The sequence below is a fragment of the Mustela nigripes genome, unplaced genomic scaffold (assembly GCF_022355385.1).
Source record: "Mustela nigripes isolate SB6536 unplaced genomic scaffold, MUSNIG.SB6536 HiC_scaffold_148, whole genome shotgun sequence".
Lineage (NCBI taxonomy): Eukaryota > Metazoa > Chordata > Mammalia > Carnivora > Mustelidae > Mustela > Mustela nigripes.
Window position 1 is genome coordinate 7,969,781 of NW_026739562.1, and position 24,915 is coordinate 7,994,695.

The 24,915-nt window shown below is 35.8% G+C and overlaps 1 protein-coding gene across 15 annotated transcripts in view; it reads right to left on the reverse strand.

Annotated features, from left to right (window-relative positions):
* The window catches only part of LOC132008453 (PHD finger protein 21A), a 192,697-nt gene that overhangs the window by 165,054 nt on the left and 2,728 nt on the right, over window positions 1-24,915 (reverse strand). The window lies entirely within an intron of this gene.

Consider the following 24,915-nt stretch of genomic DNA (forward strand, 5'->3'; position numbering starts at 1 on the left):
AGCAAGACTCACATGCTCTACTGACTGAGCCAGCCAGACACCCCTATATTATTTATTTTTAACTCTTCCCCACCCCAAACTTTTTTTTTTTCAAACTTCTTTTTCATTTAAAAAACATTAGGAAACAAAAATTAACTCTTCTCCTAATATTTTACTATTAAATTATTCAAACTCCACGTAGCATGCTCTAAAACCTCCTTATGTTTTTAAACATAGTGTGCTTGTTAACTGATGTTACTTCAGTAGTGTTCTCATTTCAAGGGATATATTTTTAAAAATCTTCATGTCATCCAGATTATAAATTTTTATTTAATCAAGTACAGTCAGACCAAACATGCAGTAAAATAACTTAAAAGGGTCCCAGTTCAAGCAGTTAACATTCATTTCCAAAAGAAATTCAATTTGCTGTTTTATCCTGCCTTTTCTTTAGCGCAGTACCTCTGAAAGTTCTCAAGTCCATATAAATGGCTATTTTAATCACCAAGATTAGAATGACTTCCAACCAAAAAAAAAATCATGCAAAGGTCCATAGAATGATGTGGTCATTAAAAAGTGGATTCTCGGGGCGCCTGTGTGGCTCAGTGGGGTAAAGCCTCTGCTTTTGGCTCAGGTCATGATCTCAAGCCCCTCCGGGCTCTCTGCTCAGTGGGAAACCTGTTTCTCCCTCTCTCTCTCCCTTGTGATCTCTGTCAAATAAATAAATAAAGTCTTTTTAAAAAATTATTTTTTAAAAGTGGATTCTCGGTAGGAAAAAATTATTAACTAGGTGTGGTGATGTAGGTTTACTAAACTTACTGTGGTATTCATTTTGCAATCCATACACATATCAAACATTATGCTGTACACTTAAAACTAATATAATGCCACAAGTCAGTAATACCTCAATTTTTAAAAAGTGAATTCTTAACATTACAGATAGTACCTACAGGATTCTGTACCACTCAGTACCAGGCACACAGTAAATGTTCAGTAAATATTTGTTAAATGAATGAAGTGACTGAGTGGACCCTTAACTCTGTTGATGACTTATTTTTCCTATGAGACATTTCTTGTTAGTTTTTTCATGCTGGTGATAATTTCTTATGCATCAATCCCCCACAGCATTATTTGTTAAATGAATGACTTTGGATTAAAAACAATAGATAAGAGAGGAAGATATTGCCATTTTAAAATGTAATGAAAAGGAAAAGACTGATACATTGTACTAAATTAAGTACTTCTGTTCCTCAAAAAAACACAAGAGAATAAAAAAACAAGCCACAGAATTGGACATGACAATTCCAACACTCAGAATAACAATGGTTTATAACCAGAACATATGAAATATGTTGAAACTCAAAGTGATCAGGATAGAATTGTGATTTTTACTTTTACTTATATGGCATTTGAGAAAGTAGAGTCACATTAACTCTTGTGAAAAGTCATATTCAGTAAAAAGACACAATGGATGTACACCTTACCTCTTAGGGCATTTTCTCCAAAAATCAATAGCAGAGTCAATCCCAAATTGATTAAGAATTTTACCATATCATGAAACCATGATATCATAAAACTACTCATAAAATTGCTTGCAGGGACTGTAGATGTCACATAGGAAATCAAAGCCTGAGAGGTTAAGTGACTTCCCTGAAGGTCACAATCCAATTGGTTGTAAAGCTTGAGAAAAGCTTACAGACCCAGAGATTCCTCTGACTGAGCTGGCCTTTCCACTAGACCTCACCACCTCTTAACCAGGTGCAGGAGTAACACTTCTAAGAAACAAATTACAGTTAAATACCGGCAAAATACTTTTTGGAAAAGTCTCCATATAAAGTTTCAAAAAAAAATTATTATAAGTAAGCTATACAGGGCAGGTTTTAAAACTTGAGATCCCTCATGCCTAAGGGATCCTCATGAATGGGTTTCAGAGGGGTTTGTCAACCCTACAATACTATATGTTAAGTTCTATATGTATAAGAATTCCCACACCTTTAACAAGATTTGCACAGAAGTTCAGATACCAAAAAAATAAATAAATAAAATAAAATCATTTTTTAGACTAGTGATTTTTAAACACCATGCATCCCAACTACTAGCGTGTTTCTTCTGAAGACTGATTAATCGACTACCATTTGAAAACTGATTTAAAAAAATATTTTATTTCTATAATTTAGTAAGAGTGAGTGAGCAAAAAAAATCTGTATGTAAATGTGTATTTTAACACTACCTTTATGCAAGATGTATTTAAGTCTGAAATGCAAGTTTGATTTCCTCATGTTACGGTGATTAAAAGTCCACTTAATTTCTCACATATTCTTCATACTCATAGCTGAGGTAGTTAAAAATTTTAACCATATTTGCTTAAATTTTTCAAACATAGATTTATTCTTAAAAAATGCACTCAAAACACGTAAGTTAGACTAAATGAAATTATTTTTGCTTTTAAAGGTGAATATGATCTTGCTAACATAATTTCCCATGATTTTTGCAAACTGAAGATGGTTCACCTCTCTAGAACTTCATAGGTAGCTGCTTTAATTAGAGCTGGTAAAGAAATGAATCACTCAGATTTCTAATACGGTTGTAAAATTTAAAATACCATCAATAAATCAAAGGTGATTAATAACAATGTAAGTACCTTTTGTAAAATATCTAAAACCTTTGTGTATGAAGAACATATATATTAAATAATAAACAAATTTTGCAGAAAAAAGGTTTAACATTAGATCATGTTTTAAATTAGGCTAAAATTCATCCCACTACAAATTCAAACAATTAAGTTTATAGTCTGTGCTCAATCATAAATTTTGATAAGGGACTAAAATAGCACAGATAATTGTCATTCAAAGACACTTTAAAATGTCACCTTACGCAAAAGATTCAATCTCTTCTCTTCTACTATACCAAGCTGATACGCTAATCTTATGTACAAAATAAGTTTTACTGCTTTTTTATCTGCCCTTCCTAACTTCTAACAGAAAGCATAATAAGTTTGAAATAAATTTAAATGCAAATAAGTACTCAGAAGAAAAAGTAGAATACTGCTTAATGAAATTTAGACTTTTAGGTCCCGATCCCATAATCATCCCTGTGTCCCCCATCTCTCTTAGTCTTACACTCTCATGGACATCCCTCTAGCACTTCTCCTCTCAGTTTCAAGAACCATTAATTTTCCCCTCATTACTGGATCATTTTGTTTCTCCCACCTTTTTTTTTTTTTTTTTTTTTTTTAAGATTTTACTTTTTAAGTTATCACCATACCCAACACAGGGCTCAAACTCACAACCTCGAGATCAAGAGCTATACATTCCACCAACTGGAGCCAGCCAGGCGCCCTGTTTCTTCCATCTTCAAAAAAAAAAAAGAAAAAAGGCCTCCCTTGCCTCCATATCCTTCTCTAGTTACTGTCTCATGTCTATGCTCCCATTTATAGAGCATTTAACCATATGACTGTCCCTAGTTCCTTCTCCCCATCCTCTACTAGACTCACTCCATTAGGGCTTTGCCCTCCTTTCATTCTTAAGATCACCAATGATGAGAAGAAACCAGCATAAGAAATACAGAACAGTGGCCAGAGAGATCTGGAGGAATGTCGGGATTGGGTGGTGTCCAGGGAGTCAGGAGAGAAAAGGGTTTCAAGAAGGAAGGAATGATCCACCAGGTGAGATGCTATTGATCAAACACGGAAGTGAGGGCTGAAACTTTTCTACTGAAGCAACATCATCTCTCAAGACCTCAAAATGTTGAACTGCGCCAGGACTCAGTTCTTGGAGCGCTTCCCATCAGGTAATCTCGCCCACTCTCATGGCTAGAAAAGGATCTATACACTGGTGACTCCCAAATTTTTATCTCCAGCTCAGACCTTTTCCCTGAATTCCAAACTCATATACACAACTGCCCACTCAACACTTGCCAAATAGGTTTCTCAAGCTCAACAAGTTCAAAAGTAAATTCTTGACACCCTATCTCCCAACCTCCTCTTCAGAGTCATCCCCACTTCAGTAAGTGGCAACTCCGTCCCTTCAGGCCAAAACCTTAAAAGTCATGCTTCACTCCTCTACTCCTCTTTTTTCCACACCCTATATCCAATCTAATAGCCAATCACCTTGCCTCCACCTTCAAAATACACAGGTGTTTTTTTTTTAAAGATTTTATTTATTTATTTGACAGAGATCACAAGTAGGCAGAGAGGCAGGCAGAGAGAGAGGGGGAAGCAGGCTCCCTGCTGAGCAGAGAGCCAATGCGGGCCTCGATCCCAGGACTCTAGGATCATGACCTGAGCTGAAGGCAGAGCCTTTAACCCACTGATCCACCCAGGTGCCCCAAAATACATAGGTTTTGACCACTTGTGTCAACTCCACTACAGCCTCCTTGATCCAAGGCACCACCACCTTTCACTTAGATTATTACAACAGCCTCCTAACTGCCCTCCCTCTTTTCCATCTTTGTCTTGCTATAGTCTATTCTTTCAGCAGCCAGAGTACCTTTTCAAACTCCAAGACAGATCCAGTTACTCCTCTATTCAAAATCCTCCAACGGTTTCCCATAATACTCAGAAAAAAAGCTGAAGTCCTTTAAAATGGCCCCCAAAACTAAGTGATTTGGGCCTCTGCTACTCTCAGACCTCATCTCCTCCCCTCTGCCACTGCTTAATCTGCTCTAGCCATACTGACCTCTTTTTTGTACTTCAAAAACTCAAAACAAGTTCCCTTCTAAGGGCTCTTCTATTTGCTTTTCCCTCTGACTGGAACACTCTCTTCCATAAAATATCTTCATGGTTCACTCCCTCAAAGTGTTTAGGAAATCTACAGCATCTTTTTTTAAGAGAATACTAAAATAAAGACCACAGTTGTCCTCAGAATTGTTCCTCTCCCCAAACTTACTGGGGGGATGTTCTTTCTTATGCCAACAATACCTTTCTTACTGTCTCTCCACCTAGCCAAAGCTCAGCCAGTCATTCAAGTCCAGATAAAGATTCAAGTGATAAATGGAGACCTTCCCTAACCATCTCAACTCCCAGCTCTTCCTTTCTTTGAATTCTCAGATACTTGATCATTTCTCACATTCATCTTAAAATTTAGCCATATACTGTCCCACACCATAACTTGTATGTCTTATCTCCCTGACTATACACACACACACACACACACACATACACACGAGTAGAAATAATGCCTTGCACAAGTAGTTCTCAAACTTTTATCAGAGTAAATCTAAAACTTTTAAAAAATACATAAATTCACTGGCCCTACCCTTAATAATTCTAAATTCATGATGTCTGATTTAGAGCCCAGATATCTGTATTATTTTAACTCCCCCCAGAAGATTCTGATGGGTAGGGATTAGGAATCATTGCCTTACGGTCCTCTATTGCCTTCAGTACCTAGGAAAGTAGGCCTTCAAATAGCCTACAGCTAAAATGGACACCCCAGAGAACAAAATCCATTCCTTCATTCCACAGGGGAACAGCAATCCAAGAAGTCTACATGACTAGCCAAAAGCTACAAAGACAGTAAGAGGCAAAGCTCAGCCTAAAATCCAGATTTACTGCTCTCAATCTAGGAATCCTTCCATTAGACCGTGCATAAGTGAAAAGTTTATAAAATGACCGTGCATAAAATGAAAGTACCAAAAATCTACAATTCAGAGATAATCACAGTAAATAGTGATTTTCTAACACTTGACCAGTGATTGCAATGTCCACGCTCTAAGACAGTGCATACTATGTTTGAAAATGTGAGCAACATTAGCTGATAAAACACTTTAAAGGCCAGAGAGTAATTACAGGAAGGCTTACAAATAAAAAGAATAGTTTTTACCAAGTCCTCTTGCAATATGTATAAAAACTTGTAAAATCATTTATATTATAGTTGAGAAGTATTAGGAGAAATAAATGGAAAGAAGAAATCTTGCTTCATCATGCTATAAAGTACAAAAATCCTTTTTCAAAAGCTTCCACAGCTCACAAAGCTGTAAATGTTTTCTGAGTCTAATCATAACATAAACTTAATTACAGATCAGACTTAGTAAATCACCCCATATCCCAAGATAACTCAAACTCTTATCCTAATAATCAGCTAACCTCAGGACCAAAACTCTTGCCATCAACAACAAAAAAACAACTCAGGTATCTATAAGGCACCACAAAAGAGTTTAGGTTTATCCTGGTGTACAGGGATTTAAGCAAGTGTCTCCTATTAACACTAATGGGAGTTCTGGGTGTAAACCGTAGCACCAAGGAGGAGGATCAATGCCCAGCACTGTATCTGCAAAACCCCTTTCTACTGCACTAACTGCAACAACTGGGACTTGTTCTCTCAGAAATGGGATAATAGACCCAAATTCCTATGTCTCTAAAGCACAAAGACAATCCAAATAAAAGTCACTGAGGAAGGTCACTGGTAAACACCCGATTTTTAAAATTTACAAGAAAAAGCTAAACTAAAACAACTGACACATTGGAGAAATTTTTTAAAATAGCACCAACCAATACATACAGAAGAAACTAGAAAATTGCTGGAGATAAAATACCTCACACAAAAATTCAACAAGATCAAGTCCATCAAATTTTTAAAAATTAGAGCACAGTAAACCCAAGTATAGCCAGGAGCTTGTCCAAAGAAACACACACACACACACACACACAAAACAAAACAAAAACTCCTCCCTTGAAGAGCCCTAAGTACACTACAACCCTTGCTTTTAAAACACAGAAGAAAACTCCTGCTGCATTGATAGCCAGGAATAATCACAGAGTACTTCCAGACAAATGGTAACAATCACAAGCTGCCAAGGACGACCAAAACTAACTAAATAAAAATTATAGCACCTTATTGTGTTCCATACTGCCTCAGTTCTCAATATAGCACTGCTGTATTCACCAGGCTGGAAAATGAGCAGGTGCCTTTCAGGCTATAGAAAAATTAGTGAGACACACAAACACACACACACACACACACACACACAATCACAAACACAAACACAAAGGGAATGATATTCTTTCACTTGAAGGGGCTTAAGAAATGCAAGGCTTCGCTGTAGGCCTAGAAACCTAAGAGTAGGCCTCACCGAAGAAATGAGGAAAAGCCAAGGTTTAGTCTAAATCCACATTCAAAGACTAAAAGAACTAACATTTATTTCAATTAAAATGCTTTGGCAACAATCTTTTTTTTTTTTTTTTTTTTTAAAGAAAGAGAAATTAAGATTTCCCTCCTTTCTAACTCCAAGAGAAAATTAGAATCTTTTCTCTCTCCACTGGTCTAGCTACACAACACAAATAAAAAAGCACCCTGACTTAAGGCCTGAAAACTAAATATGGTTCCATAATATTCACAGTAAAAACAAAACACCAAACTATGTAGTCCAACATACTGATTCTTTATCATTGCTGCTACCATTAATGAACATTTAGCTTTGTATCTGTACTTTGAAATGTCAATGAGAAATTGAAAAAGCTACAATATGCTGGGGATTTTAACTTTTGAAACAAAAACCACAAAGAAACACGAGTCTGAAGCATAAAGCCTCAATCGTGCTGATAAGTAAGTGGTCCTAAAAGTTGAAAGTGAAAGCAATATACACCAAAAAAAAAAGAACAAGTTTGCTTGATATTAATGCTAGCCTTTAAAACCAAAAATATGTTCTGTTACAGAAGACAGAAATCAGGGCTTCCATTAACCTTGTTTAAAAAAAAAAAATCCCATGAGCATGGATTTTTTTCCTAAGTCTCTTCATCAGAGCAGCATGGGGTCCCATTAGGCACCCTATTTTACTTCCACCTTATAAATAACGTTAGCTATTCGCTATTTCCATGGAAACCAAGTACAGAGAAACCCACTTAAATGAATACCGGTTAAAGGAATAAGTTTTATTTTAGAAAGATTTTGCTGCTCTGGATGAACTCTACTGGGGAATACTACAAAGTCATCTTAAGTATAATTTTTAAAAATATCTTTGGTGTAAGGGAAGCTTATTAGCGGTCCTGTTAAGTAAGTACACTCCTTGCACTAAACTAAATATGCCAAACAGCATCGTAACGTTAGAGATACCTTTTCAATGCACTTCACGGGGGTTCAGATGCACAACACCCAGTAACTATGCTTCCTCATGCACTGGGGTAGGATAATTACCCCTGTGGGTCTAATTTAAACTAATAAAAGCAAAAAATTTAGAAATATGACTACCATCACCTTGACTAGTAATGAATAGGCCCCACAACTACAGGCACATACAGGACTTACTACCCCTCAAAAGAGGAGTGAACAAGCGAGAAAACAACTTAAGTTCCTGTTCACCGTTATCACGTCCAGGGATAGTAGACAGTCAAAATTCCCTCCTTAACAAACTATTTTACATGTTATAACATGTAATCCTTAGTCAGTTGGTATATACAAATAGGAAAGAGAAACAGAATATTCAAAGGAGAATATGCAAAACAAGATCTAAGAATTTCCAATTTTAAGTTGCTCTACATACTCTAGGAAACACCATTATTGGTGGTTCATACGAAAGTTGCCGATAGGCAAGTGTACATACAAAAAAATATAACTAAGAAAGATAGTAAACTCAAAAAACTAATAATCATAAGTTTCTACAGACAGAAGGCACAAGAAAACTACAATCTTTCCAGCAGATGTGGTTCTCTGTTAAGTTAGTAGTGGCTCACACACCTCCAGTAAGTTAAAAGACAAATGAAAGCAGTATTATGATAAAGGGTGATAATCGGCATTGAATTTACAATGTATGAAAAGAGTTAACATTCTCACACACATTTTGAGTATATCAACAGATCTATTTGTACTGCCCGTTTTAAAAACATAAAAGTACTTTCCTTGTATGTTTCACACACTATAAACATTGGTAAAATGATAACTGGAAGTTGGGTTAAGAGGTATGTGGCATTTGCTAATATTATTCACTCTGCTTTTGCATATGTTTTTAAATTTCCATAAAAAGAAGTTTTAAAAATCCCATAAAGTTAAAATTCTTGTCTCAAATATGCTACTGAATTTAAATCCAATACAGCCATTAACATTTAACCACAACTAATTTCCGTTTTACTTTACTTACCAAAACAATTCAGTTAACAATTCAAAACGACTACAAGAAATCTGGAGAGGAAATGATCTGCTATTTTGCAACTACCAATTTTTTTTTTTGCAATTACCAATTAATGAAATGCAATCAATGCCTAAAAACAAGGCACAATAGCCATATTTTGTATTTTACAAAGTAAAGAAAGAAATTCTACTAATCCTCTCATACTAAACCGGAATACTTTTAGGGTCAGCAACACCAGAATTTCCAAATTCTCTTCCAGATAGGTCCACAGGAGTACAGAGAACCAGCTAATCAATTAATGCTTCCTATTTCCCTCGTCTTAGTTTAAGTAACTTCAAAGCTCCCCTTTTGACTATGCCCCTACCTCACTCCCTACCAGAAAATACAGCAATTTTTGAGGTAAAAGGTCTTTTTCTATTCTCTTCCTCAGTCCAGATATAAAATGTTTCACAAATACTCAGTTACTTCACAAGTGATTTTAAGCTATCAATTATCCAACTCCTGGCTGAGGGCCCAAAATAAGGAGGTCCACAAACTGTTAAAGCCTCAAGGTCCTGATAACAGCTCTGTTTAAAAACTAATAATTACATTGGGGCACCTGCGTGGCTCAGTGGGTTGAGCCTCTGTCTTCGGCTCAGGTCATGATCTCAGGGTCCTGGGATCGAGCCCCGCATCGGGCTCTCTGCTCAGCGGGGAGCCTGCTTTCTCCTCTCTCTCTCTGCTGCCTCTCTGCCTACTTGTGATCTCTGTCTGTCAAATACATAAATAAAATCTTTAAAAAAAAAAACTAATAATTACAATGGTGTTTTGTATTGTTTTTCAGAGAGAGAGAAGAAGACAGTGGTGGCTTTGGAGGCAGTGATGCAGAGCAGACAGGATAGCATACACAGAGAAGAGACGGCAAAGAGATAGCAAAGGAGGGGGCGCGGAAAGGCAATGGAGGGAGTATATGCAATCGACGTGCGTCTCTCTGTGAAGCAGCTAATGTACCAGGCTGAATGAGACAGGTTCCCATATAAGTCTAGTAGGAGTTCAGCCCTGACATGAATAGCCCAACTTTTACAAATTTAAAATCAGACAGACTAATTTTCAAAATTGTACTATTCTTTAAGTCAACCTCAAAGGCCTCATAGGGCCTATTGCTAACTCCTCTATTTATTGAAATGAAATATACTTCTGAACTTTCTACAATTCCATTCACCCAAGAGAAGCAACTTTTTTGTAAGCCCTGCATAAAGAAACCTTAATACTGTGCATACACTATGCTAATTCTAAAACTACAAAGCTTCACTTATTGACCACTCTATAAATTGTAAAGTAATATTACAATTTTTTTTAAATGAAAGAAAACTATACTGGGGTGCCTGGGTGGCTCAGTCAGTTAAGCATCCGACTCTCGGTCTCAGCTCAAGTCTTGATCTCAGGGTTTTGAGTTCAAGCCCCACGTGGAGCCTACTTAAAAAAAGAAAAAAAGAAAGAAAACTATATAGCCTGCTATAAAACTTTGATTTTTTTAATATATCTGTTGAGATAAAGTATAGGCATGTTATCAAAACAAACGTGCTGGAATTTCTGCTCAGAAAGCAGAAACGTTGTTTTAGGAACACAGACAAAATAAAATCTAGTAAATGCTTCTATCTACCTCCTAGGCCTTTATGAACTGGTACAGTTGGGTAAGTAAGAACAAAAAGTTAATGGAAGCTATTATTCTACTTTAACTCAAATGCTCATCCGTGGTAACACATGCCATATTTACGGTATTGTGGTAAGCTATTGTAAATACATTTGCTGAATCCTAGGGAAAAAACTATGCAGATCAAAGATCAAAAAAGTTTCAGCTCCAAATTGGTAGTGAATAAATAAAATCAATTCTATGTCACACTTAATGATCATTCCCCCTCCCTCAATGACTTATTTCACTTACCAGATAGATACCTACACACAAACATGCACACGTGCCCACTAATGGACATATTAAAAACTCAAATACTTTACCAAAATATCTTAAGTCTGAGATCATTGTAAGGTGGAAACTTAAAGAGTGGCTTTTTTCATAACCAACTTGTCCTCAGGCCCAGTTTCTAGGCTCAATACAGGTAACATACGACAATTAAATATAGAAAGAAAATAACAATTGCCATAAGAAAAGACCAGGCACCAGATGAGAGGAAATTTCACAAAGGCAAAATGCCCAAAATCAGAAGGCAAATAAATGATGTCCATCATTACTAGAAAGCATTTGTGTGCCTCTACAATTGTTTCCACTAGTTATTCCATTCAAGCTTGTGTTCTCAGGGTTAAGCACACACTTTGTCCTGAGCAGCTGACCCAAGGGACTGAGCAGCTGATTAGGATTTTAGACTTCTGAGTTAGAATGCCTAGTCTACTACTGACTCCATGCTAAGTGACCTACTGTAAACCACATCACTATGCTGGTACAAGAAAAGGCTTATTATATCACTAAGAGTTTTTTTAAAGTGCCCTATAATATTTTTTAAAGTCTATTAAAACTGACATATTCCCACATATTTTCTATTTCTCCCAGAGCTTTCACAAACAAGGACTCATTAGATACACTTCTCCCACCCATACCTTTTCTCACCATGACATTTCAGGGGAAAAAAACCTCCTTTCCAGCTAAGCTGTTCCATATTTACTCTTCCCCCATAAACTTTAAGAGGGACTGTAACCATAATAATGATAACAGCAGTTATTACTTATCAAGTGTCTTAAATTTCCTCATTTTATCTTCACATCAATCCCAGAAGGTTGGTGTTATCAACCCTACAACACAGATGAAGAAACTTGAAGTCCAAAAGAATAGCACGGGGCTTGGTATACAGCATGTATGAGAGACATCTTTGTTGAAGGGAGCTTAAATAATTAGTCCAAGGTCACACACTCAACTTTAAGTGGTTGTACAGAGATTCCAATTGAGGGGTCAGACCACAAAGCTCAGGCTCTTTTCCCATTATGCAACATTTGTCTCAAGCCTTGAGAAGAGAAGAAAGAACTTGAGAATGAAGGTTAAGTAATACCTAACAATAGTTACCATTTATTTAGTACATACTATATGTGTCAAGAACTTACTGCAGTTTATACATTAACTTATTAATTCCTCCTAACAACCTCAGGCTATGGGTACTATTATTTTTTAAAGATTATTTATATGTATTTTTTTTTATTTGATACACTGTAAGAGATCACAAGTAGGCAGAGAGGCAGGCAGAGAGAGAGGGGGAAGCAGGCTCCCTGCTGAGCAGAGAGCCCGAAGTGGGACTCGATCCCAGGACCCTGAGATCATGACCCGAGCTAAAGACAGAGGCTTAACCCACTGAGCCACCCAGGCACCCATATAGGTACTATTATTTATTCATATTTTACATAGGCAGAGGCACAGACAGTGAAGTGATTTGACCATTACTAGAGAGCTCATAGGTGGCAAAGCCAGGACTTCAGCCCCATGCAAACTGGCTCCAGCTTCAGCGGAGATACCCAACCACTGAGCTTTATTTACTGCCATGCTAAAAACTTCCCTTCACCTGGATTGTATGAAAACAAAACTTTTAACCTTTTCAACAAAACTAATGGACTGTGAGCCTTCTTGCCTTGACTAATTAAGAGAAAACTAGTAGTACTCTTCTAAGCATGCCCGCCAGACTTTACAGGTGCAGAGGACCCACCCCTGGTGATTAGGTCACTGCACTGCTCAGGAAGTGGCATACTGTAAGTCTGATTAAGAACCCCCAGCCCATCTCTCTCCATGCTCAGAATCACATTAGCCATGCACTGCAACAAGCAGGCAATTCAGAGATGTCCCAGTGCAATCCTCTATAAAATGAACGTCAGCCTGGAAGTATCCAAGTGTGTATGGTAGTACCCTTCCAACACCCTTTCTCCTTCTTCCCAAACACCATAAAGAATACCGCAAAAGGAATGAATGAATCTAAGCTACTTAAAAATCATAACAAATGTCCAATGATAACTACAAATTTAAATGAGAAAAAAATGCAAAATTCTCATAGTTTTGTAACTTGTCCAAATTCTACATTCAAAAAAGGATGGGCCTCAAAAAAAAAAAAAAAAAAGAAAAGAAAAAGAAAAAAGAAAAGAAAAGAAAAAAGCATAGGCCTCTTTGAAAGTCTCAATTCTTAAACTACCTTATTATCATAAATGTGCCTTAAAAGATGAGAAAAATCAATTTTTACCTCAGATTCTGAATATTTTGATACACATATTTGAAACCAAAATCATTACTGTTATAAGTTACTGGGCTTTCTACCCTAATATCTACTAGTATGATAATATATTTAATTACATAAATAAAAACAATGAGCACGGATTTATTATTTGTATGCTAACATGGAATACACCCAGAAAAATAAATACAGAGGAACAGGACTGGACCTGGAGGTACTGAGAACTTGACACAATGAGAAAAGGAACTATTGCAGCTCTCTCCATTGACATCGTAAAGTTGCCACATTTTCTGGGCTCTCTTTTGAATTAATGTGGCATCTGTTCCAAGTACAGCATGCTAACATTTTACTAAAAGATATTTTCATTCTACATTTGTATGTGGTTTGCTTTTTATTTGAACTCCTGTTTTATTTCAGTGGTCATTATTTCTTTATACCAAGTTGTCCATTTGGCATTCCTAATCTATCTCCCCTGTGCACAGAAAGGGTGGGGAACCATCAGTTTAAAACCCTCTAACAGCAATAATTACAATATGCTTTGCATATAGATTAAATAAAGAAAATAAGCAGCACAAAGATTTTTGTAGGCTTTTTAGTATCAGGTCCTGATAAGTTAACAGCATCTGTTCCTTTCAGAAAAAGAATTCTGCTCTGAAGTCCTGGGGTGGGGGGTGGAGGGAGGGAGGGGAGAAGGAGAGGAGAGAAATAAACAAATACTAAATAGAATAATTCAAGTTACAAAGTTTGGGCTTCATGAAATGATGATTTCAATAATTTGCACATCTCCAACTCTATCGAATGAGAACTGCTTTTTAAGACATCCTCAAAAATGCTGCAGCAACAAGCCAAATACAACCACTTGTACTTAACATGCATGCTGCATACTCCACAATGTTACGTCATATCAGGCACAGAGAAGACGCTTACCAAGCTATCCTGCGTTCTATAAACTGCCTAACAACAACAGAAAAAGGCACTGCCATCTCTATAGTGGGAGTAAGAGCTGACAGGGTAGGCTGCCTTTTCCCTTTGGTCAACTCTGAAGAAAATAAGTAAAGCTTCTATCATCTTTTAAGCTCACCTCTCTCAAGGCCTTTACTCTCAGTCTTTCAGCCTTTCACAGAAAGAAAGCCTGTTTCTTTAAAATTAAAAAGCTGCAAAAGATCACTCCAACTTAAAAGCCCCACACCTTGTGCCAACTGTCCTCCAGGTGTCCCCATGGCTGCCTCTTCTGCAGAAGAATGGCCTATCTAAAGCACTCGTCTCCAAGTGGGTGCACCCACCCCAGAGAAGAGAGGAGGACAGGGAAGGAATTACTGCAACTTCTATTTTTAAATATCACCCTTTTTCAAATTTCAACTTTTCTATATGTTTTGAAACATACATTAATTCAGAAAATTACATACAAATATACATTTACTGCTATCAGTTATTTTTTAAAGTTTGGAGACAACAGGCTAAGAATGTCAAAGGTAAAGTAAGAGAGGAAAATCACGCTCTGCTATTCACTTAATTGAATTCTTGTCTCTGCCTCAGTTTGACCATCCATGACATGAACTGAGCCCTCTATATACTTATAAGACTATTCTGAGAAATAATAAAATACTTTCTAGGGCATGGCCTGAGCCACACAAAATGAAAAGCACATATGAATGCTGCCAATGAGAAAACTCTTGAATTGGTGTGTTAAAACTGACTATTCTGGGGGCGCCTGGGTGGCTCAGTCAGTAAAGCATCCAACTATTGATTTCGGCTCAGGTCTTGATCTCAGGGCTGTGAGATGGGGCTCTACTCTGGACTCTCCCTCTCCCTCTGCTTCCCTAGCACCCCAACTCCCATTCCTGGGTGCCCTCCCTCTCTCTCAAATAAATAAGTAAATAAATAATTGACTATACTGTAGTTTAAATAAACTGCTATGCCCTGTCAGATCCAATTCTTGGAATTTTAAGGCCAGGAGTCAGCACTTCACTAAATATGAGTCTAAAGAAACGTTAAGGCACCTCAGACACAAGGAGTACATTCTAGGACAAGGAAGACTCTTTTTTAAAACTTCTGAAATGAAAAATTTATTACCTACCTATTTTTTTTTTTTTTTTGTCACTTGAAAAAATGGTGGATTATCAGTATAGCATTTGGTAGTGGTTGAGTGAGTAGGGACAGGGATGGGGGTGAGGTCAGCCAACACTACCAACATAAAGATGTGAGTACGAGCACTAATTCCTATGAAGGGTATCTATCTGAATGCCGATTAAGCAGTACTTGGTTTGAGTTTCCATGAATTAAAAATTACAATTAAAAATTACAATTATTTTCTCAACTTTAAAATACTATTTCAATTTATAAATGTTGAATGAATGCCTCTAACCAACCAAGAGGAGAACCCACCGGTTTCCAAAAAAGTTATGTGAAACCATAATTGATCTCTTTATAAATAGTAGCTACCAGAATAAACTAGTAGAACTTAATTCTGAAATGATGCCTCTTAAATTACTTGCACAGGACAGAAAATGGTGTTGCCATTTTAAATTGGTTATTTTTTAAAGTTTTAAAAATAACAATGACCATCACTAAGGCATTATGCACAACTAAAAAGATCTTAAAATGCTTTTTGCCCCATAAGTAATAACCAGTCTAGAGTTTAAGTTTATAATCTTAATGTATAAATCTTACCTCTCTCCTTCCAATCTCACTCCCACTTTCCACCTGAGCTTTATTTTCAAAAACAAGTTTTTTAAATAGCCACTTGAAAAAAGTAAACTTTAAGACAGTATTATGGTATAACTCTATTTATTTTTGAAATGGATATATATAGTACATATTTAATGCACAGGAAAATTTAAAAGTAGAATGGGATGACTTTCATTTTCTACTTTATACATATCTATATGGCTAGAATTATTCAGATGCACTGCCTTTATAATATTTCTTTAAAAAAAAAGAACATTTCTCATCAAACCCTCTAAAATGTTGTAGTTACATAAGAACTAATTAAAACAGCAAACGTAAAATATCTGCACTTACTTTAAAAAACGTATAAAATAGCCTATGATGCTAAAGTACCCAAATTCCAACCTTAAGAAATAGGCATCAGTCCCCACTCCGTGGTAGGCACTATGCTTCACAACTGGCATACAATGATGAGCAAAACAGGCACTAACCCAAATGCCTTCATTTCCATTCCATTCCAATGCTTACTATTTCCAAAATACTCAATCTAACCCAACCAAAACCAGCAGGAAACAGTCTCAAGATGATACAATGTAGCTGTGGCCTTTTCAGTAAACTGAAAACTTCTTTAGAAATTCACTTTCTAGGTTTCTAGAGGAATTAAGTTTAGTACAATATTATGGACTCTTAAGAGAAGAGGCTCTGGAGTCAAACTTGGGCTTGAATTCTCGTTGTAGCATTTGCTACACCTATGTGATCCCAGGGAGGGCTTCATTTCCTTATCTCTAAAACAGGGGTATGATAGTAATAGTAAATCCTTGTAATATTGCTGAGGATTACAATTAAATGAGATACTATATACAAAAGAGTTTAACTTTATATATAATAAAGAGTAAATATAAAATCATTATTATTGTTGTTATCAAAACAACATAACTTTATGGTATAAGAACAGCTCTCAACTTGCCAAACGTTCAATTTTATATCTTTATAAATCTTTATATATTTATAGAACAAATATGTGTATTTGGGTAAGTTTGTATCTTAACACATAAAAATAGTTTTCAATATAAAAGCCCATAACTGAAAACTTGCATTACCATAACAACACACCAGTACATTTATGACATTTGTGTATATTATATAGATATATACACACGCACAAACGCATCAGTGCATATTGTCACTATCTATTAAGAACTTCTCTGCTGACCATGGGCAGAGGGTATTCAGATCACCAAATATGATATGATTCTAACTCCTATATTTAAACTTTTAAAAATACCAACATTGTTAACACAATACAGAGAAATACCTTAAAATTCAGGCATTTATTAGTGACTACAAACTCAATTTATATATACTACTTTAGTCTATAAAGTGCATTCATCAGTATTATCTCATCCAGTCCTTTTAACATCACTGTGAAGCTGGCTTTCTCCACTATTCCCATCTTACCATTGCAAAAACTAATGCCCAGCAGGCTGAATTTCCCAAGAGCACACCACTAGTGACAGGACTGGTCTTAGGGCCAAGTCCTCTGACACCATCACAATTGTTTCATTTCCACTGGCCTGGGACATTTCATTAAAAAAAGAAAGAAAACTGTGCTCAATACTTTAGGTGTGTCGGAGGACTCTACAGGGATTACACATGGCTGCCCAGTTTTACTCTCCTTATTTCCAACTTTAGTATATTAAGAATTACACACGTGCATAATTATAAAATGTAGATAAGGAACATTAATCCAAATCTGATCTTTCCTGCACTGACCAAATTAACACTAGAAACAATTTTACCCCTTATACTTAGTCCTTTGTATTTAACTTCTTGGTAACCACTGAGTTTATTTCATTTTAATGTTAGGTCTTAAAAAATCAAATTAACAGAAGATAAATAAAGCCATTCGTGATGTGGCAGCATTACCGGCTCAGATCCCACAAATTTTTGACATAGCTAAAGAATCTATTCAATGTCTAAAATACAAATATTAACAAATTTCAGTTCATATTTATAAGAGAAAAAAAGGTTAGTATTATTACAGTGGGTTGGTTTGTTTTGTGAACAAGTGCTTAAATAATCACTACTAAAGGCAGAATTCTCTTAAATAAACACAGCAGCCCTCAGCAATATTATTCCAGGGACTCCACACAAGGGGAAAAGCTGGAATAGATACGGGCCAAGCAGGTAGGAAAGACACTATATCGATTCTGTATACCCTCAAACTAAGGCACATACATCACAACTTGTGCTTACATTTTTCAATATTCCCAGATGTCCTTTTCCCTTCTCAAAAAGCTAAAAGAGACCAGCCATGCAGATAAAAATATCCTACAAGTTCAAGAGCCTAAAAGAAGTTAGAGTGTCCTAAAAGAGAAAAATAATGTAAAGACTTATGATTTTTTTGAACCTAACATTTTAAGTACAACCCACAGACCTGAAACTACATTTTCTTTCTGGGGCTGCTCACTGGCCTCCAATACACCAGTCCTGTTAACACTGTAAACTATGGCGATAGCTTGGTTCGTGCTTCTAAACACAGCAGAGTTTTTCAAGGTTACATACACTGGGACATGAGGAACATTTTTGCAGCATCTTATTTTCATTAATCAACTAGTTTGGGTATTTTACCAGTGCAAACATTATGAACAAAAACATTTTTATTATCTTTTGAACTTTCCAAAGTCAACCAACAGCTGTGGTACAGTGGCAATGAGTACTGAACAGGCACAGCTGAATTCTGGTCAAAAAGTCTGTGACTGGGGCGCCTGGGTGGCTCAGTGGGTTAAGCCGCTGCCTTAGGCTCAGGTCATGATCTCAGGGTCCTGGGATCGAGTCCCGCATCGGGCTCTCTGCTCAGCAGGGAGCCTGGTTCCTCCACTCTCTCTTTGCCTGCCTCTCTGCCTACTTGTGATCTCTCTCTGTCAAATAAATAAATAAAATCTTTAGAAAAAAAAAAAAAAGTCTGTGACTGGCTGGTAGCTAACTACAGGCATACATCACTCAGGGAGAAACTGAGATGCAAAGACATCTTATGGACAGCAAAAAATTCTAAGGAACTGCCATATCATTACCATAGGCCAAAAATCTCAAGGTCTTGTCAGAACAGGCTGGGCTTCTGTTCAAATAATAATGTAAAAAGAGAGGAAAAAATGTGAGGCATGCTATTTATTTAATAACAAGAACCACTACTGCTGCTGCTGCTGCTAATTCTACACATTTACTGAGGCTTTTTTATGTGGCCGGCACTGTGCTAAGCACTTTCACAGATTTCAACAACTAATCCCTGCAACAACATTCTGATATTCACTAATAAAGTATCAGAACTTCAAAGAAAAGAAGAGAAAGAAATTTAAATTTTACAAATGAAAATACAAATTATTAAAGAAACCTTACCTTTTCCTCTACCTTTCAGATTATATCTATGAGTATTAAATTTACATTGAAACCACACTTATTTTCAGGAATTCATCTTCCATTTAAAAAACACTAAGACTCAAAACATTGACCATTATTACAAAATAATTTTTAAATAAACTCTAAATTTAAATATGGGCACTGAGTAACTGGCCCCATTCAAAGAAAAGAGAACAGCATATATATCAGGCCCTATAATAATAACCTCCTAATGCCCATATTAGCAATCTGTGTGCTGTAATTATAAAGCAATCTATAGCAGCACAGACAAAAAAAATTTACAATTGCTAAGTTTTAAATATATAAACACAAACATACATAAACATGTATCAGTTATTTTACATGTAAATCTTAAAGTAGCTGATAAAAAAACAAACTAATCCAAGGTAAACTAAAACACTAGGGTGTTTCTGAAGACTCACTTTAGAATATCAGCACCATGATAATCATAACATTAGCAATCAAATTTTACTTAGCAGAAAGTTCTTAGAGGCTTGGGAAGCTGTTTGTATAAAATGGAGTAGACAAGAGGGAAGGGTTCTCTGTGCTGTTTAAATCAACTACAGGTCCCAGCATGCAACGCTCTAATCCGGAGTTAAGCAAAAACCCGAAATGCATCCTGGGACATGTAGTAAGTAAACCACTTCACCCTATCACAGTAAGTTTTAAGAAAGTCTGAACTATTTAAGCACAGTTTCACTAGATCTTATTATCAGGGTCTAGTGAAATTCAAATATAACCTGTTTGCTCTCTGCTCTGGCAGTTTCTTTACCACATACTGGAAAAAGTATCAATGAATATTTACATCAACATTTTCACATTAGAGAAATCTTACACAGGCTAAGCAATAAAAGAAATGCTTAAAAAGCAAGAAGATTTCATACAATTTTTAAATTATTTTTTAAAACATCATTTTTAAAGCCATTTTTTTAAAGTGTGGTTGATCAGTTTCAAAGTTCTCTATTCCCTTCCCCCAAGAAAGTTTTACCAGGTTTTCTCTTAACAGTCTTTCAAGTTATATTTTATAAATAATTTTCTTGCAGAAAATCTCATACAAAAACATTTCCTATACTCTAATAGGTACACATAACACCACCACACACACAAAAGCAATTAATACTTAAGTTTCTCTTTTGTCAACTCCTTACTCAATACCTACGCCCTCCGCTCCTAAACTCTCATTTCTCTTTCTCTCTCTCTCTCTCTCTCACACACACAAACACACACACACGTTTCCAGAAAGAACACTTGGGGAAAAAAAATATCCCATTTCTCTCATCCAGAAGATTTTTTTTTTAAACTATCAATAACGTGTCCAAATAGATAACTTTGAGCTGTTATTTATGTATATATAGTTTCTACACACACCCCTATTTTCTGCAAGACAGAGGAAGGAGGCTGGGAAAGAACTAAGTGCAATCTGCATCAGGAGGCCTAACACAGGTGGTGGGTTATTTTCAGGCAACAGCACCTTCACAAACATGCTGTGGAATATGGTCCAAGAAATTCCTAACAAGGAAAGATAAGCTGGCACACAAATTTAACACAATCCAGCTAAAAATCACCTGCAACACATGTTACTACATTTCACCATAAAAGTGACAGGCTACTACAGGATCTGAGACTTCATCAATACAACATACTGGCCATAAGGCCAGATAACAGTTGCCATGGTTACTATCACCCACTTTTATCAGGAAATTATTGTCATTACTCTGAAGTTTTTGATACTTATTTAAAATCTTAAAAAAAAAAAAACCTGTCTAGGGCTTGACTGTTAATTGAGTGAAAGAATCAACTTCTGTTTGATTTGTAAGTATGCTGCTTCAGAGATGCACATGGTTAACAATACTTGGAGCTGCTGCAGAAAAAAATCAATTCCTTTCTGCTGCTCCTTCTCCTCAAGTACTGACAGTTTGTATCCTCAATGCAGCCAAAACAATAAAACAAAACCCATCTTTCTGGCTTCTGTGTTTAAGTTATTTTTTGTCCCCTAGGCCCAGAGAGTCAAAATAAAGCCTAGATCACCAACCTGTTAGGCCCCATTGCCTTCCTATCTCCATATTATCAGTTCACTTTTTGTCTATTTAAAAAACCAGAAAACATTTCCATAGATGATTCCAAAATATAGAAAAGAATACTTTCCTTCAACAGAGATTTTTTTTTTTTTAAACAGGTGGAGGACTTGCAATGTACTGTAGGGAGAGAAGTTGGAGGGTTATTCAAACTGCCACACCAAGTGTCTAGTGTGAGAAAGTTGCTGTAGAATACCTAAAGGTTGACTGAACCTCACATATGATCTCTAAATGTGGTGGAAGAGTTCACCACCACCCCCAGTTTAACGCTGAACTAACAGACAAGTAATATAAAAGTTATCCCTAAAAGCCCACTTCAACATTCTCACAAAAGTTAACTCCAGAAATTTCACACACAAGAATTATAGGAAAGCCTACAAAATAGCACAGCCACATGTACATACAAACACACAAACAAAAAAACATATGCTATTTAAAAAGTAATTATCTGCAATAAATTTAAAGCAGGGTTAGCATATTACCTCCTTGAAAAACAAAACAAAACAAAAAAAACCCTCCAAGCAGCAAAAATACACACCGGGTAAAGTTAAAGTGATTAAAATATATTGCTGTGCTCCTAAAGAATACTTAAGGCCTACAAAAAAGCCCATGTATAAAAGTTCCTGAGAAGTCAACAAAAATCGTGACTATTTCCTAGCACAAATTAACATGAACGTTCAGAAAGATTTCAAGAAATCAGGTCTGAATATAGATATAAAGGAATTCTGTAAAATGTTAGAGACCCAAAACTTTAATCCCTGCCTTTTCTCCCTTTGAATGGCTATTAAATACAAAAGCTTTCAGCAATAAAATACCAAGAACACAAAATTTAAAAGCACATTACTATAACCTTAACTTCCGTATTTCCTCAAAAAAACAACAAAAAAACCAATACCAACTTTAGTATTCAGTGTCCACAGGATGAAAAAGTTAATACTACCCTGAGAGGTTAAATTTTTATTTAAACAGTTAAATGTTTTTCTCACACACAGAAACAAGTTTCTATATTTAATTTCTAATTAAAGGGGCTATTTCATAAAGAGCAGTAGCTTCTAAAATGTAAGACTGAAACTAAACCTTTTGATATGCTCATAAACACAGGGACTCCCAATTATCTGTATTTTATTTTATTTTAGTCCAAATTTGCAAGCAGAGTCTTTTAAAAAAGCCACAAATCAAGGCTCCAAGTTTTAAACTTTTGGGTTATTTTTACACAAAAATATTTCAGTGCACTCTTCTAGACTGAGTAGTCATTTCCTCATGCATCCCCCTAAAAGAGAAAAACAAAATGATATACCCACGTACCTAATACTAATACATACTGATACACATTTTCACTTTGAAACAAGCTTGAAAGCTTTACTTAGTAAGAATTTTTCAGAAAGTTAGCAGACTCCCTGAAAACAATCAAAACCTTAACTGTGACATCTGTTACTTTGTGTGTTAAGGAGAGTCTATAGAAAGATCCAGGAACTTAAATATTCACTAAAATCAACTACTATCACATCAATAAAGAAATGAAGAAAAAATTTAATGGGGGATATACATTTCATAAGATCTACAAAAAGAAAAATGATCTCTTTTTTGAATTATGAGAAACTGCCTCCACGGCATTTTTTAAACAAAGCTTCAAAACTGTAACAAAGAGCTTTTTGGTAACCACAGTAGCATTTAAAAAAAATTCATATAGTGTTGGGGGTACACTTTTAATGTGCTCATTTCCCAAATGATGTGGAGAACGTTAACATTTTAAAGACAGACATTTCTGTCCATGTATTAATTAGCTACCTATCTCAACATCTGCATGGTTTCTGACAATTTACAAAGAACTTTCACATGTATTATCTCATTTGATCTTACCGGAAAAAAAAAAGTACAGTATTATGCCTAGAAAACTGACAAAATTCAAAGCAGCTTCATCAAATTTTCTACACATTCCTAAGTTTCTAAAACTTTGATACAAAACTTTTCAAGCACTGAAGTAGCATGATATTCCCAGGGATAAATCAATTCTCCTAACACTAACAGAGTTTCAAAGGAGCATGTGCTGTGAATGCTATGAAACTAACTTTCATCTTTATGCAGTTATTGTTAAGTGTTACTAAGGGATTTCAGCAATGACCTATACTCACAGATATAACTTTACTTACAGTTCGAGAATCTCAGTCTTTGGAGGCCAACTCAAATACGTCAATGACACATATCTGTAAAGCTGAGTGCCTAAGAATTTATCTATTAGGATCACTGTCTATAGATATGAGGAAAAAAACACAAGGAATTAAATTTTTTTTCCATACAGCATTTCCCTGTCCAAAATCTCATATCTCTATATCCTATCTGTATTTATATTACAGGGATGACACAAAACCATCACACCAACTTCTTTTGTTTATAGCCACTGTACACCACCTTTTCCATATCTGTTCAACTCCCCACTCACCAATACAAGACTAACTCCACATCTAAATAATTGTAACAGCACTCTGTAGCTAAGTGTGGCATTCTTAAGCTACCACGATAACAAATCTACTTTGTATAATATGGTAAGCAGGTAAAAGCAATCAAAGATTTCAGTTTCAAATTGCAAACGTAATTTATTAATGAACTTTTAAATGGACTTACTTAAAATCTTTCTGGAACTTTAAGGCGTTTATCCTGTTGCTAAGTTGAAGCTAAGAGAACTGTAATAAGTAGCAAGGCCCTCAAAATTCAGAGATTGGCTTTATCTTGTTGTAGCACCTCCTGCTGGATAGCATTTAGAGTTCTTCATGTAAGCAGAAGAAGAGTATTTCTGAGGCAGCTCCTTCCAGATGACTGAATGGGAAAAAGGATGGACCCTTCAAAGCTTAAAAGAAATAGGGCCCCGTCCATCACTTATACCTCTTAAAAAGAAAATCTGGCATAGGTAGGAGTCTTTTTAATCTATTACTATTCTGGTTCCATAAGACCTGCCTGAGTCCAAAGGGCAACATGCTTAAATAAAGCTTGCAAAATTATCTAAAAACTACCTTAAAAAGCCATCAAAAGCACTCAAGCAAAAGACTTTATTATGGCCAGCCAAGCAATGCCAGTAATATTGCAAATACCATTATGTTAGCAAAAGCAAAAGTCTGACATAAAGAAAAATACCTGGAATATTTTTAACATATTAGCTGGAAGTTTGTGTTTAAAGAATTTTCTGCACTATTACTATGCTCCTTTTAAGAACAGTTGTCCATCTACAGAAGTTTTAAGTACAGAAATTTTTTTATAAACAGGAGTATAAGTGCACACAAAAATTTCCTCTTTGCCATCAAATATGTCTTGGTATCTCAATATGTAGTTTTCAGACATTTTAAATGGCCCCTAATAAGCTAGCTTTAAGCCCACAATGTAGCTTCCATACACAAGTGAAGATAGAAAAAAAGAATAGAAAGAACTTACCAAACTCAAAATGAATAATAGTATTTCCAGTAAAAATGTAGTAACAGTTTCCTACAATGCTGTGAAATCAAGTAAATCGTGAAACTTAAAAAGGA